Here is a 16,889-nt window from a genome sequence, read left to right as displayed (position 1 = left end):
AGATACCTCCAAGAAGGGAACGGCTACCCACTCCAGTATTTTTGGGCTTCCTTGGTGGCTCAGATGGTAAGGGATCTGCCTGCAGTGTAGGAGACCCAGGTTCAATCCCTGGGTGGGGAAGATCCCCTGGAGAAGGGAATGGCAACCCAATCCAGAGGGCTCTAGTCCATGGGATTGCAAAGAGTCAGACACAACTGAGCAACTAACACTTTCACTTCACTTTCCAAGGATTCTAAAGTTCCCTGGAAGGTTCCAAGGATTAGTACATGGGCCTATCTTTGAGAACAATTTTTAGCCTACCACAGATAAAGTTTTGCCTTTTGATTTCAAATTACATATAGGACAGGCATCATATTATCTTCATCCTTAGGGCTACCATATATGTTAACCTGGCCCTGGGTAAGGGTTGATTTTAGTTGCTTCTCCTTTGTCTCATGAGGACTTGCTTGTCCTTTCCGCCATCTAGAGCTGGGGCTCCTCACCTCTGTGGTGCAGAGCTAGGGTCACACCTATTGAGTCTCCCGGTGACTGGGCCGTTGCAAGGAAGGCAATTAATCAGTTACTGCAGTTAGAATGCTGGAACAAGTGACACTTTTTGTCCTTACTAGCTGTGAGAAATTGTCCTTGGCAATTTCTTTATGACAGTCTTAACCACATATCCCATTTGGTATGACATAGACCATATGTCACTATTTCTGGTCTCTGAATTCCTTCTGGACCAAAAGATAAGACAGGTCTCTCTGACTGAGCTTGTGCACAAGGATGCACTGGCAGAGTTAGTGAGCTGCTAGCTGGTGATGGTGCTGAATGAATCTTGGGCTTGGCAGAGACGGCTACCAGGAAAAAAAAAAAAAAAGGCAGAATAAGCAGCTGCAGGAGAGGAGGTAAGGGGCTTGCACTAGAGAAATTTCACAAGGCATCAGAAATCAGAGGTTGGCAGGCACTTTCTCCTTATTTACTTTTCTATTAATGTGTAGGTAATGAGTGAACAGAAGGGAAAGAAGAGAGAAGTCAAAACCTACAAGATACTCACTATAGGCGGGGAGGGACCTTATAAGGAGTCACCTTTACATTAGCTTGGGTGATAAGAAAGCTCTGGGTGGAATCTGGTGATTTTAAAAGGTGAGGTTAAATGAAGGGCTTCCTTTGTGGCTCAATTGATAAAGAATCTGCCTGCAATGCAGGAGACCCCAATTTGATCCCTGAGTTGGGAAGATCCCCTGGAGAAGGGAAAGGCTACCCATTCCAGTATTCTGGCCTGGAGAATTCCATGGACATACAGTCCATGGGGTCACACAGGTCTGGACATGACTGAGCGACTTTCACTTTTTCACTAAATGAAGAGAGATGGAACTGCACATTGAGGTTAGAAAGGGGGAAGTAAATCAACTGGAAGACCCCAAACCAGTGGTGACTGCTCCTTTTGCCACAGTTTGTCTCTCTCCTCCTTTCTCCACTTAACCCTCCAGGTTCTAGAGCTTTCAGGAGGGGATATGCCATGTACCCTGCTTCCATCTAGTCATACTTTCTCGTAAACTAAGCACTTTATCTGCAGCTCAGTCTCTTTGCCTTTGCTGGTTCTTCTGCACCTCTCACGCCTGCCCCAATGTTAAGGTCAGAAACAATGAGTTATCTTATGTCAGAATGCTTATGAAGCCTATTTCAGAGCTCCTTCTCACTGACTTTATTTTGAAAAACAACGTTTTTTAGGACTATGCATTAGCGAGAAATTGGCCTTAATGAATTCCAGCTTTAGATACTTACTGAGGTCACCTAGCCAAATCAGTAAAAACACAGAGATTTAGTGATGAACTCTTGAAATCTTGAAGTACAACTTCAAATTTTGAAGTTCTGAAAGTCTTGTTAACACAGCTTTTTAAAAAAAATCATTTTAAAAACTAACAGGATAAATGGCTATATTTTGGAGATTTTTTTAACACACATAAGAAGAACAAACAAAAAGGCAAAAATATGACTATTGTAATGTTATATGAAAAAGTATCTAGGCTTTAGATAAATTTGCAGTAACTTGTAATAGCATCAAACTAGGTTTTTAAAATTGCTGTATTTTGAGGCACTGAGATGAAAGTAAAAATGAAAGTTATTGAAAATTGCTCAAAAAAAGGCTCTTGTGACAGTTAAGACAGTGATGCTGAAAATGCATGTGAAGTAGTTGAATAAAACTGTTTAATAAAATATGGGTATGGAAATTAGCAGTATTTCTAACTAATATATTTTTTAATGTAGTGTGGTTTTAAACATGGATGTATAAGAAAATTAATGTTTAGCAAGAGGAGCTTGGCAGGCTATAGACCACGGGGTCACAAAAATTGGACATGACTGAGCGACTAAACACCACCGCTACTACAAGTAGACATTCGGCTATGACAGCCAAATTTTACAATGGTTAAATTGATTTAAAAAAAAAAGAAAAAGAAAGCTGATGGGGATATTTGCCCTCCTCAATGGTCTCTTTCTTTCCTTTAGTTTTTTGACCATGCCATGTGGCATGTGGATCTTAGTTCCCAGAGTGGGAAATGAGCTTCTGCCCTCTACATTAGATGTCTGGAATCTTAACCACTGGACCTCCAGGGATGTCCCTCTTTCTTTCTTAATGGAAATGTTTAACCTTTTATCAATTGTATATTACAATGCAAAATGTCTGGCAAGAACTGCAAACATAATTTCTTACCGGAAATAACCCAGTCTTTATTACTAAATCACCAGGAACTTGCACATGTGCACACACACACACACTTCAGAGGATCATGCTGTTAAATGATAAACTGAGGCACACTGAAATTTTAATGAGTTTATTAAAGCAGTCATTGATTTTAATGGGGCAATGCCAAACCAGAAGTGTTTAAGGAGCCCTGGTTGATAGTAGCTAAGGGGCTAGGCTTACACAGAGAAAGTGCAGAAGCACGCAAAGATTATTTGACTGTCTACAGTTTAAAGCCTGGTTGGCTGTTTGAGAGTGGTTGTCCTTAGCCTCTTGATTTTGTAACCCTGCGGTATTTACAAGCTTAGATTTTGGGTTGCTTCTGTGGGCTTCCATGGCACTAGAGCCTCATCCAGCTATGGCCTCCTTGTTTGATTAACATTTTCTCATCTCTCAAAAATCTGCCTTTCATTACATAGAGTCAGCCTAGAGAAGCATGTAGGGACCTGCTCTTCTTGGTTTCTCATTTGTTTTCTGATTTACAGCAGCCTTTCTTTTGGCTTCATCCTAAAAAGCAGATCTTTGCACATAAGAGTATTCTGGATCTTTAGAGCATCAACAATACACAACACACAGAAAAAGACTTGTCATGCTGATGTGATCAACTTTCACGTGTATGCATACTCAGTCGCTCAACCCTGTCTGACTCATCGTAACCCCTGAACTCTAGTGTTATTCTCTCAGTTGTGTCTGACTCTTTGCAACCCCATGGACTACAACCCACCTGCTCCTCTGTCCCTGGGATTTCCCAGGCAAGAATGCTAGAGTGGGTTGCCATTTTCTCCTCCTGGAGATTGAAACTGTATCTCCTGTATTGGCAGGTGGATTCTTTACCACTGAGCCACCTGGGAAGCCTGATGAACATTCACAGCACAGCTTAAATGATTATCTCCCCATCAGGGGTGTTCTCACAGACTGAGAGGAAAACTTCTGTTGCTGTCTCCCAGGCTCAACGAGACCCTGAAGAAAACTCCAGTTTCAGCTCTTATGTTGTGTGTTTAATTTTCAGCTGACTTATTTATTGGGGAAAAAAAGCACAAATAATTTAATTTTAGAACAAAATTAGGTTAAGTTTTACAGGTGGAAAGAGCTCTGCTTAAGTACATGAAAGTCTTAAGATCTTAAATCCTAAGGAAGTTGGGATGAGAAAGATGATGCTAACACTGTCATCCTGTGTTAAGAACAATTGTATTCATATTCATGAGGATTAAAAATCTTTTTCTCCATGTATTCTCTGCTGCTGCTGCTGCTAAGTCGCTTCAGTCATGTCCGATTCTGTGCAACCCCAGAGACGGCAGCCCACCAGGTTCCCCTGTCCCTGGGATTCTCCAGGCAAGAACACTGGAGTGGGTTGACATTCCCTTCTCCTTTCCATTAGCTATGACAAATGATCACAAATTTAGTTCTGACAATTGTCAAGTGCAAATTGGCACTTGCCATCTACTTCACAAGGGTTAAATCATGTGTTGCTATAGCTGCTGACCTTTAGCACCCCCAAAAGGAGTTCGGGGTGGAGAGCAGATGAGGCACTCTGTGCTCAGGAGAAAACTGGCAGCACTAGTCTTTAGAAAGACACTTTCAGGAGCTGGTTTTATGAGCCCAATTCTTACGTCTCCTTATATCGGCTGTTGCTGCTAAGTCAATTCAGTCTTGTCCGACTCTGTGCAACTCCATAGACGGCAGCCCACCAGGCTCCCCCATCCCTGCAATTCTCCAGGCAAGAACACTGGAGTGGGTTAGGGTCTCAGAGTAGGACATGACTGAGTGATTAACACTTCCTAACTTATGCTGATCACATCTATTGATTTATTCAACAGTATGGCATATTTGGATACCATGATTTTGACATTTACGTAGCACTTTTATAGAAGTTTCTAAATCTTTCATTTACAAATCATTTATTTCATATGGTGCTCATGCCATATGAACTTCATGAGCCTTGGGAGGAAAGAAAAGTGCATATAGTTCCCTTTATTTTAAAATTAAATTTTTAAAAAAGGTGAAGCTCTGAGAACTTAAGAGAACTAACCAAGGTGATTTAACATTTATTAATCCAGTGTGTATTTTTTCGGTACGTATTAGTATTCCTTTAGTCGCAAAAACAGAAATACTGATGAAAGTAAAAAGGCTGAAAAGTTTTATTATTTTAGTTTACATGACTGAAATATACAAAAGGAAATTTGGTTCAATCAAATCATAATGATTCCTTTCCAATGGCTTTGTTTCCCTCTGTGGGTTGCCCTTATTTTTGTCTTGCTGTGAATAATGGGAATCCTTTCTCCTAACTGCATCCTACTATGATTTGTCTCACTACCTAAGAGAGTCCTCACTTCCAGCCTTTGAGGAGGATTCTAACTAGTTTACGTATAGGACCAGTTAAAAGAACATTTAAAATACACCATTAAACAACTCACAGGTTAAGGTTCAGTTCAGTTCAGTTCAGTCTCTGAGTCATGTCTGACTCTTTGCGACCCCATGAATTGCAGCACGCCAGGCCTCTCTGTCCATCACCAATTCTCGGAGTTCACTCAGACTCACGTCCATCGAGTCAGTGATGCCATCCAGCCATCTCATCCTCTGTTGTCACCTTCTCCTCCTGCCCCCAATCCCTCTCAACATCAAAGTCTTTTCCAATGAGTCAACTCTTTGCATGAGGTGGCCAAAGTACTGGAGTTTCAGCTTTAGCATCATTCCTTCCAAAGAAATCCCAGGGTTGATCTCCTTCAGAATGGACTGGTTGGATCTCTTTGCAGTCCAAGGGACTCTCAAGAGTCTTCTTCAACACCACAGTTCAAAAGCATCAATTCTTCGGTGCTCAGCCTTTTTCACAGTCCAACTCTCACATCCATACATGACCACTGGAAAAACCATAGCCTTGACTAGGCGGACCTTAGTCGGCAAAGCAATGTCTCTGCTTTTGAATATACTATCTAGGTTGGTCATAACTTTCCTTCCAAGGAGTAAGTGTCTTTTAATTTCATGGCTGCAGTCACCACCTGCAGTGATTTTGGAGCCCCCAAAAATAAAGTCTGACACTGTTTCCACTGTTTCCCCATCTATTTCCCATGACGTGATGGGACCAGATGCCATGATCTTCGTTTTCTGAATGTTGAGCTTTAGGCCAACTTTTTCACTCTCCACTTTCACTTTCATCAAGAGGCTTTTTAGTTCCTCTTCACTTTCTGCCATATCTGCATATCTGAGGTTATTGATATTTCTCCCGGCAATCTTAATACACATTAAATATGATTAGTATGAATCAATTAATGGAGCATCTGTTCTTTAACTCAGAAGTTTTAGCATTCTTGTTTTTAGGTTGAATCTAATCAATACTTTAGAACAGTGACAACTTATTGTTCCTTTCCTTTTGACTTTTGTGTCCAAGTATAATGAGTGAAATGTGAATGTCATGGTTGGTTTTAGAGAGACCCACATAGAAAGACGTGCAGGGTGACAAACAGCAAGTGTGGCATTCAGTCTGTGGGTTATTAACAAAGGAAATAATGTAAGCTCTACTAAGAACTCTAAAGTTCTGACAAAGAAACATATTTATGGAGATTAGAAAACTTTTTGCTGCTGCTGCTGCTGCTAAATCACTTCAGTTTTGTCGGACTCTGTGCGACCCTGGGAGAGTCATTTCCTAGGCAGGTTGATAAGTCGATGGGTCCCCAAGGAGAGAGGGGTCTGGAATTCTCAAGGAGGAAGAAAGGACAAAATTTTTTCCCCTCTACATTCCTTAGGATTATATAACAATAATGTATCCTGCTTGAGGACAGTCTCTGGAAAAAACCTTCTCGCTAATCCTGTTATCTTAAGGTGTAAATTATGGGAGTAGGTCTAGTGAGGTCTTTACAACCTCTAGACATTCTTTTGATTCACTGTAATAACTAATTAGAGAGTCTGTAAGTCCATGGCTAACACTAGAAAGGGGGTACTCTTTCTACCCCCTTATGATGCCTCTGTCAGAAGCTTTCTCTATCTCCTTTATACTTTAATAAAACTTCATTACACAAAAGCTCCGAGTTATCAAGCCTTGTCTCTGGCCCCAGATTGAATTCTCCTCCAGAAGCCAAGAATCCCGGAGTCTTTGCGTGGTTCAGCAACAACCTTTCATCTTGGGGGCTCATCCAGGATTCTTCAGGACAAGGTAAGGATGCTTGGAGCTCTAGTTCTTTGTTCTCCTAGCAAACATGTTTTCTGCTGTACTTTACTAAATCTACACGGTGTGCTTGCGTGAATGAATGAAACACCCTGTGCTAAGCAAGTGAGGAGCCCTGCTCTGCGGTCCTGCGCAACCTCATAGGGCTATGGCAGAAACTTGTCGAGAGTTTATACCGACCTGCCAATGCCAAGAGGCAACCAATGTCTCCTTTGGGGGACTGACCGAATTGGGGGACTGACCAAAAATGGGCAACGCGTGTGGACTGAACTCTCCTTTCTCGGTCAAACTTTTTGGTCTCTTTGACCATTTCATAACTCCTTGGAAATTAGAAGTACTAACCTAATCTGTAGGATCATAGACTTTCAAGGTACTTGTGATCTATGCTGTTACTGTGTACTGTTACTTAGATCCCAAGCTTGGACTGGTAGTCAGGAAGCGCTTAGCCTTGCTAGGCATGGAAAGTTTGGAAGCTAGATGGAGCTCTATCTCTAAGAGCATCTCTGAGGTTAAAGGTTAACCAGACTGGAACTACAACGTGTTTTTTTCTTTGGTAACGCTGGCTTTTAGTGGACCAGAGGAGGCTCTTATACTTGTGTGGTGACGCTTGGAAGGAACATCTCAGTTTTATCTACGTATCGGTCTTATTGTGGTCCGGAATATACTCAGGGTCATGCACAGGCACTCAGAAAACATGACGAATGTTTTCTCCAGCAGTTTAGCCTGGGAGGCATTCCAGAAGGTTACTCTGATCGCACCCCGGGTGGCATCAGAGGCAAGCAAGGTTTTAATGGTGAGGAGCTGGATATCAGTCAGGGATGCTATCAGGTCTACCCCTGGTGCATCTCCACCCTGTTTTGGTGGTAGAAATGGGAGGGACGAGTATGTCACCTGCGTCGGTAAGGGACAGACTAAGCCCAACCAGGAAAGAAAAGCTTTGGTGTAAAGTCTGTCTATACCCCCATCTAGAGCAGGGAGGGACGCCTCCGGTAGAAAGAGGGTGCTGGTCGTTTTTTTTTTTTTTTTGGTCTCTTACAGATGGTAGCTAACTATTCCAGCCTCATTCCTTTAACTGTATCCTATAGGTTTGATCCCCAGGGCTTAAAGAAGACACACCTGGTCTTCCTATGTGATACTGCATGGCCGCAGTACCCACTGAAGGATGGCAAATGGTGGCTAGTTGGAGGGTCTCTTAAGTATAATACTGTTTTACAATTAGACCGGTTCTGTAGAAAACAAGGGAAATGGGTAGAAGTAGCCTATGTGTTGCCCTTTTTTTCTCTGTGAAATATGCCAGACTTGTGTCCTAAGGGTATAGATTTGGGTGTGAAACTTTCAGCTCCCTCCTCTCCTCCTACTTTGCTAGATGAGATGGAGAGCAGGAGACAAAGAGATAAAGAAAAGCAGGTTTCTCCAATCTATCCCTGGGATCATATGTGCAGAGCAGCCAGAGAGACTGAGGAACAGCTACACAAGCTGTTGCCTCTTCATGAAGCACCCACCAGGAGAAATAATCAGTCTATGAGTGTTAATAAAACTTTTTCTTATCAAGAAATACAAAGAATCAAGGAGGATCTGGGAGACTATTTAGAGGACCCCCCAAAATATATTAGAGCTTTTAAAGGTGTTACTTTGCTTTATGACCTTACTTGGAAATATATGATGTATATCTTGGGACAAACGTTGACTCTTGACTCAAAGTCTTGAGTTTTGGGAAAAGCAGTTGCTTATGGAGATGAATGGTTTGGTAATGAATCAGTAGGGAAGAGGGAGGATGAGATAACTGCCCTCCCCACTGGGAATCAGGCAGTTCCAACTACAGAACCAGACTGAGACGACAACACAGCTAAAGGAATATGGGATCAGAGTCATTTTGTCAGATGTATTTTTGAAGGACTCAGGCAGGCACATGCTAAGCCTTTAAACTATGGCAAATTGGCAGACATAGAACAGGAGGAGAAGGAAGCTCCTGGTAAATTCCTAGACTGAGAGAAGCCCTTCGTAGATTCACTGAGATTGATCCCAAATGTGAAGAGGGAAAAGTGATTTTAAAGGATATATTTCTCACTCAGTTGGCTCCAGATATCTGCCGTAAACTATTAAAACAGGCATATGGACCAAATCAGTCTTTAGATACTCTTACAACTGGCTCAGACAGTCTATTATGGTAGGGAATATGAGGAAAAGAAAGAAAGGCAGAAAAAGGCAAAGGAAAAGGCAGAAGCTTTGGCAATGGCTATGAAAAACGTTCTTAAACAGCCTGAGAAAAATGCCCAGAGGGACCTAGGTGAAAAGGGACGGGCTTGCTATTACTGTGGAAAAGAGGGGCATCTCAAGTGTGATTGCCCTCAGGCATCTAAGCCGCCCTCGGCTCCATGTCTGGTCTGCAAAGGACCACACTGGAAGAGAGACTGCCCCCAGAGGCATAGGTTTCAGGGGTCAGACTCTCAAGACAATCAGGACTGAAGGTGCCCGGGGGTCCCCACACAAGCTCCCATCCTAATTACACCTGAGGAAGTATTAATACCCCTGTGTATTAATACACAGATATTAATAAATGTGGGGGGCGGGCAATCCATCGATTTCCTTTTAGATACTGGGGCAACTTACTTCATGCTTACTGAAGCCCCTGGCCCACTTTCTTCTGAATCCGCTTCCATAATGCGACTGTCTGGACGAGCAAAAACGTATTACTTCGGTGTTTCTGTCAGTTGTGACTGGGATTTGGTGCTATTTTTACACGAGTTCCTGATTGTGCCAGAGTCTCCCTCACCCCTTTTGGGGAGGGATATACTGAGCAAGGTCCATGCCTCTGTTTTCATGAATATGGAGCCTTCTCTTTCTCTCCCTTTAATTGAACAAAATGTAAATCCTAGAGTATGGGCTGATAGAAACTCTGTGGCTCGAGCAAAAATACAGGAAATATAGGAAAATACTACAGGAATACCTGTAGTTGTCAAGCTCAAAGACCTGCACTTATTTCCACGTAAGAAGCAGTATCCACTGAAACCTGAGGTTAAGGAAGGGTTAAAACCCATCAAAATTCTCCAAGCCAGGCTTCAGCAATATGTGAACTGTGAACTTCCAGATGTTCAAGCTGGTTTTAGAAAAGGCAGAGGAACCAGAGACTAAATTGCCAACATCCACTGGATCATCTAAAAAGCAAGAGAGTTCCAGAAAAACATCTATTTCTGCTTTATTGACTATGCCAAAGCCTTTGATTGTGTGGATCACAATAAACTGTAGAAAATTCTGAAAGAGATGGGAATACCAGACCACCTGACCTGCCTCTTGAGAAACCTATATGCAGGTCAGGAAGCAACAGTTAGAACTGGACACGAAACAACAGACTGGTTCCAAATAGGAAAAGGAGTACATCAAGGCTGTATATTGTCACTCTGCTTATTGAACTTATATGCAGAGGACATCATGAGAAACGCTGGGCTGGAAGAAACACAAGATGGAATCCAGATTGCTGGGAGAAATATCAATAACCTCAGATATGCAGATGACACCACCCTTATTGCAGAAAGTGAAGAGGAACTAAAAAGCCTCTTGATGAAAGTGAAAGAGGAGAGTGAAAAAGTTGGCTTAAAGCTCAACATTCAGAAAACTAAGATCATGGCATCTGGTCCCATCACTTCATAGGAAATAGATGGGGAAACAGTGGAAACAGTGTCAGACTATTTTGGGGGGCTCCTAAATCGCTGCAGATGGTGATTGCAGCCATGAAATTAAAAGATGCTTACTGCTTGGAAGAAAGGTTATGACCAACCTAGATAGCATATTGAAAACCAGAGACATTACTTTGCCAACAAAGGTCCATCTAGTCAAGGCTATGGTTTTTCCATTGGTCATGTATGGATGTGAGAGTTGGACTGTGAAGAAGGCTGGGCGCCGAAGAATTGATGCTTTTGAACTGTGGTGTTGGAGAAGACTCTTGAGAGTCCCTTGGACTGCAAGGAGATCCAACCAGTCCATTCTGAAGGAGATCAGTCCCGGATTTCTTTGGAAGGAACGATGCTAAAGCTGAAACTCCAGTACTTTGGCCACCTCATGCGAAGAGTTGACTCATTGGAAAAGACTCTGATGCTGGGAGGGATTGGGGGCAGGAGGAGAAGGGGACGACAGAGGATGAGATGGCTGGATGGCATCCCCGACTCGATGGACGTGAGTCTGAGTGAACTGCGGGAGTTGGTGATGGACAGGGAGGGCTGGCGTGCTGCGATTCATGGGGTCGCAGAGTTGGACAGGACTGAGCGACTGAACTGAAAACCCATCATTGAAAATTTAAAGGAGCAGGGACTATTAATTCCCTGTAACAGTCCATGCAACACTCCTATTTTGGGTATAAAGAAATCAAATGGTAAATGGAGACTAGTTCAATATTTATGAATAATAAATGAGGCTGTAGTTCCTTTACACCGGTGGTGCCTAATCCTTATACTCTATTGTCTGAAATTCCAGAACGAGCCAGATATTTCTCACTATTGATTTAAAAGACACCTTCTATTCAGTGCCTTTGGCGGAGGAAAGTCAATTTCTATTTGCCTTTGAGGACCCTATGCATTCAGCTTCTCAGTTAACCTGGACAGTTTTGCCTCAGGGATTTCGTGACAATCCTCACTTATTTGGACAAAGTTTGTCACGGGATCTACAAAACTTTAATAGCTCCAAAGTGGTGGTGTTACAATGTGTAGATGATATTTTGCTCTGTGCAAAAAAAAAAAAAAAACAAAAAACAAAACAGAGGAAGCTTGTTCACAAGGCTCAGGAGACTTCTTAAACTTTCTGGCAGGCTGAGGTTACAAGGCATCAAGAGAAAAGGCTCAGCTTTGTGAACAATCTGTTAGATATCTGGGCCTAATCATATCAGAAGGGACTAGGGCCATAGGCCCTGAGAGAATTAAACCTATACTAAATCATCGCCTACCTATGACTTTAAGACAATTGAGAGGATTTTTGGGAATCACAGGTTATTGTCACATTTGGATTCCTGGTTATGAGGAACTTGCTCGGCCTTTATATAAACTTATAGTTGAAACTCAGCAGGCCCAAACCGACAAACTGGTTTGGTCTCCAGATACTCAAAAGGCTTTTAAGTTTCTTCAGACTGCTCTTCTGCTCTGAGCTTGCCCACAGGGTCAGAATTAAATTGTTTGTCACTGAAAGAAAAGGTGTGGCCTTGGGAGTTTTGACACAACCCCGAGGGCCTCACCAGCAATATTGCTTATCCAAGCAGAGAATTGGATGTAATTTCACGTGGGTGGCCCCACTGCCTAAGAGTAATTGGGGCAGCGGCTTTATTAGCACTTGAAGCTTTAAAAATAATTAATGGATGAAATCTTACTGTACTGACTTCTCAGGATGTGAGTGGAATCTTAAATTCTAAGGTTAATATTTGGATGACAGTAGTAGGTTTCTTAAACATCAGTCATTGTTGTTACAAGGACCAGTAACTAAGCTTAAAGTTTGTGGAAATTTAAATCCTTCCACTTTCCTTCTCGAGAAGGGAAATGAAACACCTGATCACAATTGTTCCCAATTCCTAACTTTAAACTATGCTGCTCGGGAGGATCTAATGGATACCCCATTAGACAATCCTGACATGGAAATATTTACTGATGGCAGTTCTTTTGTTCGGGATGGAAAGCAGGTTACGCCCTGGTGACTGCTAAACAGGTTTTAGAAGCAAAATCTCTTCCCCCAGGGAAGCAGTGCAGTTAGCAGAGCTTGTGGCTCTGACCCGAGCTCTAGAGTTAAGCAAAGGGCAGCGGGTAGATATCTACACGGATTCTAAGTATGCTTCTTTGACTTTACATGCTCATGCTGCAATATGGAAAGAAAGACAGTTTAAAACAGCAACAGGAGAACCTATTAAATATTTCAGAGCGATCGAGAGACTTTTAACTGCTGTATATTGTCCTAAAGAAGTAGCTGTTATGCATTGCAAAGGACACAAGAGGGATGGGAGTAAAGTAGCTGAAGGTAATCAGCTGGCTGACTGTCAAGCCAGAAAAGCAGTGTTAGGACCAAACTGAAGCCAGGACAGGCTCTAAGGGGCAGGCTAGGCCTGAGGTTTACTCTCTAGAAAAGCTGAGGCACTGGGAACTCCCGCAGGCAGTGTAGCTTGACCAATCAGAAAAAATCCCCGTAGCCCCCTGCTCGCGCCAGACCCGAGCCAATCCAGATAGGGATGCGAGGTTTAAAAGTTCCGCGTGCGTACGGTTTAACCAATCAGCTATGCTGTTACAGAAACAAAGAACCGTCTGTATAAAAGTAAAAGGTGATTCAGGGCCCTTGTCAGATTCCACTGTGCTGGATGAGACATGGGCCCTAACTCGAGTTAGCAATAAACCCCTTTATGCTTTTGCATTGTTGTGGACATCTTATTCTCTCAGTTTTGGGGACTTGGACTCTGGGCATAACAGCAGCACTTTACGAAACCCCTTCACTATAGACGCCTTTGATCTGGACAGGTCCTGTGGAACAGAAAAAAACCAACGTACTGAGGAAGAATTAGAAAGATATGAGAAAAGAGGAGCAAAGATTACTGATAAAGGATGGTTACAGTCTAAGGATGGACGATAAATAATTCCTGAAAGTGCTCAGTGGAAAATTCTTAAGGGTTTACACCAGAGTTTTCATTTGGGTGCAGAGAGTACTTACCAGATGGCTTCTCATTTGTTTGAAGGTAAAAGTGTAATGAAAACTTTAAAGAACATTTTCAAAAGGAGTGAGGCTTGTCAGAAAAATAACCCAAAGACTGAAAAGCTAGCAAAATCTGGATTACAACGAAGTGGGAAGTATCCTGGAGGGGACTGGGAAATTGATTTTACTCATATGCCAAAAGCTAATGGGTATTCTTGCTTACAAGTTTGGGTGGATACTTTTACTGCATGGATTGAGGCTTTTCCCTGTCGTAGAGCGCAGGCTAAGGAGGTTATAAAGATTTTAATCCATGAAATCATCCCCAGGTTTGGGCTGCCACGGAGCCTTCGGAGTGACAATGGCTCTGCCTTTAAAGCTTCTGTAACCCAGGGGGGTATCTAAAGCTCTAGGAATAGATATCACTTACACTGTTCCTGGAGACCCCAATCCTCTGGAAAGGTGGAAAAAGCTAATGATATTATCAAAAGACATCTGTGCAAATTAACTCAAGAGACACAGGACAGTTGGATTAAAGTCCTACCCATAGCTTTAATGAGGGCTCGAACTGCCCCCAAAAAGGAGGGACTGTCCCCCTTTGAATGTATTTATGGAAGGCCTTTCTTACGCATAGACATTGTTATAGACCCTGAAGCCTTGGAATTAACTAGTTATGTAACTCAGCTCTCAGCTTTTCAATAGACATTAACAGAACTCTGGGAGACAACTCCTGACCCAGCCTCTGAGTCAAGCAAGCCTCTATTGGAGCCAGGAACCGAGGTCCTCATAGAAACACTGGAGTCTGGGGGCCCATCCCTTGAGACCCTCTGGGAAGGCCCTTACCAGGTTATTCTTTCTTCTCCCACAGCTGTCAAAGGGCCAGAAACTGATTCGTGGGTACACCACACTCGAGTTAAGAGGTGGCACCCTGACCAAAACTAAGTGACATCTTTTTATGTCTTTACTTTCTATGCTCTGATTTTGTACTTTTCAGATGGGCCTGATAATCTATGTAAGCCTACTTCTGCTGACTCCAAAAAATCTTGAGTCTGCCATTTGATCCTTAAGACAATGCCTTCCTGTCCTGGGCTCACTTCTATGCTGAATTCCACAATCAGTCTAACTGCTGGGTCTGTGGAGCGCTCCCCTTTTCAACAGTGGAAGGCTTCCCGTGGTGGACATCTCCACTTCAAAGAAAAGACTTTCTCCAAGTCTGCGAATACCTTCGACAACAATCATATGCGACGCCTCTTCTTCATCTGATGACATCTAACAGCCTTAAGATGGACTGATGTAACTATGGACATAATGTAACTTTTCATTTTGAGTTTAAGTTGGTTTAATGACTATTTTGCCTTACGTCTGTAACTGTATAATGGGGTTTTCTAACCGTCTAAAAGCTTTTAAGTTAACAAATGGTTGTCCAAGCTCCTACGAGTGCCACAGCCTCCTCCAACTATTACTTGGGGCCCCTGGATCAGAGACCCTCAGTATGAAGGTTAGGAGAATATGTTGCCTCAACAATTTAGGGACCATGCCCCTAAACAGCAGGAAGTAGTTATGGAATGAAAATGATGCCCCTTTCCCTTGGCATAAGTCTCCTAAAAGAAAAGGAGGGAATGAGAGAGACATTTCCTAGGCAGGTTGATAAGAACTCTAGTGGTCCCCAAGGAGAGAAGGGGTCTGGATTTCTCAAGAAAGGATAAACCTTTTTTTTTTCCCTTCTACATTCCTTAGGATTATATAACAATAATGTATCCTGCTTGAGGACAGTCTCTGGAAAAAACCTTCTGGCTAACCCTGTTATCCTAAGATGTAAATTATGAGAGTAGGTCTAGTGAGGTCTTAACAACCTCCAGGCATTCTTTTAATTCACTGTAATAACTAATTAGAGAGTATATAACTCCATGGCTGACACTAGCAAGGGGGTACTCTTTCTACCTTCTTCTGATGCCTATGTCAGAAGCTTTCTCTATCTCCTTTATACTTCAATAAAACTTTATTACACAAAAGCTCTGAGTGATCAAGCCTCGTCTCTGGTCCCGGATTGAATTCTCCTCTGGAAGCCAAGAATCCCAGTGTCTTTACGTGGTTCAGCAACAACCTTTCAACCTCATAGATGGCAGCCTACCAGGTTCCCCTGTCCCTGGGATTCTCCAGGCAAGAACACTGGAGTGGGTTGCCATTTCCTTCTCCAATGCATGAAAGTGAAAAGTGAAAATCAAGTCGCCCAGTCATGTCTGACTCTTCACAATCCCATGGACTGCAGCCTACCAGGCTCCTCCGTCCACGGGATTTTCCAGGCAAGAGTACTGGAGTGGGTTGCCATTGCCTTCTCTGAGAAAACTTTTTACAAGATACTAAAAATCATATTTATATAATACAATCCACATTTACTCAAATCCCATTAAGTAGCAATGAAAAAACCACCTCACTCTTCTCCAGTCCATAAGATGGGGCTAATTATTTATTTCTTAGAGTTGTAAGATTTAAGAAACAGTATAAAGCATGCTCAAGTATTATTTTACTTTTCTTTCAAACTATTTGGAGATAATTTCTTATGTGGCTGAAGTCTGCACGGGGACAGCAAAAGAGGAAATAGAGAATGGCTTACCAAAGGGACATAAAGCTTCTTTCTTCATCAGAATCAATCATTAGAATACATCATAATTTTAAAAATAATATTAAAATAGTATTCTGAATATCTCAGAATAATTTTTAGAATCAGAAGGTCTAGCTACTTTGCAAAGATTGTTATTTTTTTCTAGAGTGGCTGGAAGTCATACCGGGGTAGTATAAGCATCAAATTTCTGAGTGCACTCTTCAGAATGTGTTCGTGTTCAGAAAAAGAAAGTCCAGCAGGTGGCGCCACAATCATATATGTTACACAAAGACAATTTTGTAGTGAGGGAGAAAGCAAAAATTATTATATAGCCAGAAGATGGTGCTAGGTGACCAATCTTTAAAAACTAAGATCTGCAGTTGAAATTGGCAACTTCCGTTTTAATGAACTCCAGGATTTGAATCAGGGAGTGGTTAACAATACTGTTTGAAATTCTTTAATTTTAAACTTCAAATTTATTATTTTTACAATAAAGGAATCCTCGCCAACTCATGAAAGGAAGAAATACTTTTCTACTCTATTTTTATAACTCACAGTTATTGCAGAGAAAGGACATTCTATTTAAATTTTTAAAACTTGACCATTTCTCTAATTTCATATGTTTCAAAAAAATATGTAAGGGCTTATCATCCACTTCTAAGTTCCTTGCTCCTTTTCTTCCATTCTTCCACTAAGATTCCAGCAGCAAGATGAAGCACTGCATTAGAAGCTCTAGATTAGCAGATATATTTTATGGC

At 42.0% G+C, this 16,889-nt stretch overlaps 1 long non-coding RNA gene across 1 annotated transcript; it reads left to right on the top strand.

Annotated features, from left to right (window-relative positions):
• Window positions 1-723: 723 nt before the first annotated feature.
• Window positions 724-15,541, top strand: LOC138426422 (uncharacterized). The gene is made up of 3 exons (XR_011251642.1): window positions 724-884; window positions 6,772-6,869; window positions 14,524-15,541. It is a non-coding gene; the product is annotated as an uncharacterized lncRNA (long non-coding RNA).
• The last annotated feature ends 1,348 nt before the right edge of the window (window positions 15,542-16,889 follow it).

The sequence above is a fragment of the Ovis canadensis genome, chromosome 21, assembly GCF_042477335.2.
Source record: "Ovis canadensis isolate MfBH-ARS-UI-01 breed Bighorn chromosome 21, ARS-UI_OviCan_v2, whole genome shotgun sequence".
In the NCBI taxonomy this organism is placed as follows: domain Eukaryota; kingdom Metazoa; phylum Chordata; class Mammalia; order Artiodactyla; family Bovidae; genus Ovis; species Ovis canadensis.
Note: the sequence above shows the minus strand (reverse complement) of the source record. Positions and strands in the feature narration are given on the sequence as shown.